General features: G+C 48.3%; 1 non-coding gene across 1 annotated transcript; it reads left to right on the forward strand.

Moving 5' to 3' along the window:
• Positions 1-2256: 2256 nt before the first annotated feature.
• LOC114900092 lies at positions 2257-2365 on the forward strand. The gene has a single exon (XR_003794717.1). It is a non-coding gene; the product is annotated as a U6 spliceosomal RNA (small nuclear RNA).
• The last annotated feature ends 833 nt before the right edge of the window (positions 2366-3198 follow it).

Consider the following 3198-nt stretch of genomic DNA (forward strand, 5'->3'; position numbering starts at 1 on the left):
AAGCTGTGCTCCAGATTCTTTCCTAACCATGCTTTTCAAATCTATGCAAATCAGCACTTAATCGTGTGGTCTGAGATAAAGGATTCCTCTTCTCCCACATTTCCCATTCATCTTCGTGGGTTTGCTTTTTAGAAGGTCATAATGTGAGCTGACTGGCTTACATTTTCCCTTTTAAGAAGTAAAAACAATGGCTAAAAATATTTCAGAGTTATTAAATAAAATTAAGTGAATGCTATAACTTGCCCATTCCCCCAAACAGCTGCAATTAGTTCCTTTCAAGGGAACTCAAAGCAAAAGCATAACCCTGACATGATGCTTTAGAGTTTGGTTCAAGTTTGATCAAACATATACTACCTCTCATAGTGGAAAACACCTGTCTAGTCCCTCAAGGTCAGACATTCAGGACCTGTATTTCTGTCAACACCATCCAATACTTATCAGACCTGAGCTCAGAGCTAAGCAATTCTGCATAGCTATGATGCATTCCTGATCACTTCCTGTTTATATCTACCCTGAACCTAGCTCTGGGTACACACAGGTGGTGCTACTACATCCTGGGAGCAGGACTGCCTCGCTGGGTCCATGGAGGAGGGGCAGCCGACAGTGGGCACACTAGCCAAAGTGGCGGCGGGGAGGGTGGTGAGGAATACCCCAGCTTCTCCCTTCCTCTTGCCCGCTGGTCTTCTACCAGTTCCTCCCAACGACTGAATTTAGCAGCTAGAAGGCAAGGGAGCCTGGGAAATATACGTCCCTACCTTAAAGGGCTGCACAGAGAAGGACCAATCTTGAATCTAAGCGCAAACATGCGCTGTGCAAAAATCAACAACGTGGTAGTAAATACGCTGCAAATATGGCAAGGGGCGGGTTGGGATGGGGGAAGGAGAGGCTGAAAGTTCTACTGTAGCCGCTGATTCGAGAGGAGTAGGTGGCACACAAAGCCTCTCTTCTTCTCACCCCTAGCAAAAGTGATTATCAAATACTTTAAAGCATTTTTAGGAAAGTGAGGAAGAGTGTCATAATGGGCTAAAATCCAGGAAGCATAAGCTCCAAGGAAGTATTAAAGAATAATGCATGCTTGGTGTGCAAAATAGAAGATTTAGAAGCAGAACAGAACTAACTGCTTGTGGATACAACTCATTATAATAAAGCTGGTCTAGAAGGTTGGAGACTAAAAGCAGCAGCTGACTGAGGAGGAGTTCCCAAATTAGGACAGAGTCAGCCCCGGCTCCACGGAGGCTGGAAGGATATACGTCAGGACCCCCACGTGTCTCGCTCCAGGATTGCAGAGGGCACTTCCCAGGCTGCCATTATGCAAGGCCTTCCCATCCCTGGGGTGAGTAACCATCATTTAGTCATTCATTCCACAGACATTCTTGAACCCCTGCAATGTACCGGGCACTATCCTAAGCACTGCAGAGAAAAAAGCAGACAAATAGTAGGAACACCCCAAGCCTTAATGGGAGGCAGATCAATATAGTCCACCCTATATTGAGGGAGGGAGGGGTGTTCCTGGCAGGGTGTGGTCAGAGAGGACCCTCCATCCCTACTTCCTGGGTTACTCCTCATCCTGGTAGACACATTTATGGCAGTTAAACATGCAACAGGGGGCTTCCCTGGTGGCGCAGTGGCTGAGAGTCCGCCTGCCGATGCAGGGGACACGGGTTCGTGCCCCGGTCCGGGAAGATCCCACATGCCGCGGAGCGGCTGTGCCCGTGAGCCATGGCCGCTGAGCCTGTGCGTCCGGAGCCTGTGCTCCGCAACGGGAGAGGCCACAGCTGTGAGAGGCCCGCGTACTGCAAAAACAAAAACAAAAACAAAACAAAACAAAAAACATGCAACAGGGACACATCTGTGTCATTAATAGAGATACTACTATAAAGAACAATATTTCCTCCTGGGTTCTAGTTTATTCAGTTTAATTCAACAGACGTTTATTGTGTGCCAATTCTACACCTGGAACTGGAGCTACGGAGACAAACATTTTCTTCAGAAAGCATTGCTCCTGCCCTCAGCAGAGTAGGAATGGCAAATCCATGCCGTTTCAGTCCAGAAACTGCTGCCAGACACCTGAGTCCTCTGCAGGTTCATGCAGAGGGTGGGAAGTGATCTCCCCACCAGCTCGGAGTGGTGGCGATACTGGCCAGTGCAACGTGAAGCTGACCTGTGCCGGTTCTGCAGCCCTCCGCTCACTATGTCTGAGGGCTGATTTTCAAGAAGGGAAAGCCTTTTTGACTTTGCCTCATAAAAAGAAGTCCAGCGCTCTCTTCGGCAGCACATACGGTAAAATTAGAGAGATACAGAGAAGATTAGCATGGCCACTATGTAAGAATAACGTGCAAATTCAAACAAAGCGTTTCATAGTTTTGTAAATAGGTGGAGCACAGAGGATTTTTAGGGCAGTGAAATACTCTGTATGATACCATAATAATGGATATATGGCATTACACACTTGTCCAATCCCATGGAATGTACAGCATCAGGAGAGCACTGTAATGTAAACTATGGACTCTGGGTGATAACGTCACTGTGGATTCACCTACTACAAAAAATGTCCACTCTGGTGGGGCATGTTGATCACAGTGGAGGCTGGGGGTGGGAGCAGGGGGCTTATGGGAAATCTCTGTACCTGCTGCTCAATTTTGCTGTGAACATAAAACTGCTCTTTAAAAAAAGTCGTAATTAAAAAAAAAAAGGACTAAAAACAAACAAACTAAAAAAGAAGGTCAGGCAGCTGAGTAAACTCCCTGGAACAGCCAGCCAGCCAGAGACAGACAGGCTCCTGAACTGCTCTGCAGGGGCCTGAGGAAGTTGGAACAGTTCCACATGGGGCAGGGGGGGCCTCCTAGTCCAGCTCTGTCTCCCCATCTGGCAGGGGCAGGGAGTGCAGGCCAGTATACTGTAGTCTAGTTCTCTCCTCTTACACTAATGCTTTGCAAAAAGCACCCGAGTAATTTAACTTAGTCCAATCTTTTTCTTTTCCTTTTTTTTTTTTTTTTTTTTTGCGGTATGTGGGCCTCTCACTGTTGTGGCCTCTCCCGTTGCGGAGCACAGGCTCCGGACGCGCAGGCTCAGCGGCCATGGCTCACGGGCCCAGCCGCTCCGCGGCATGTGGGATCTTCCCGGACCAGGTCACGAACCTGTGTCCCCTGCATCGGCAGGCGGACTCTCAACCACTGCGCCACCAGGGAAGTCCAACTT

Source organism: Monodon monoceros, unplaced genomic scaffold (assembly GCF_005190385.1).
Source record: "Monodon monoceros isolate NGI ecotype Baffin Bay Population unplaced genomic scaffold, NGI_Narwhal_1 Super_Scaffold_18, whole genome shotgun sequence".
NCBI lineage: Eukaryota > Metazoa > Chordata > Mammalia > Artiodactyla > Monodontidae > Monodon > Monodon monoceros.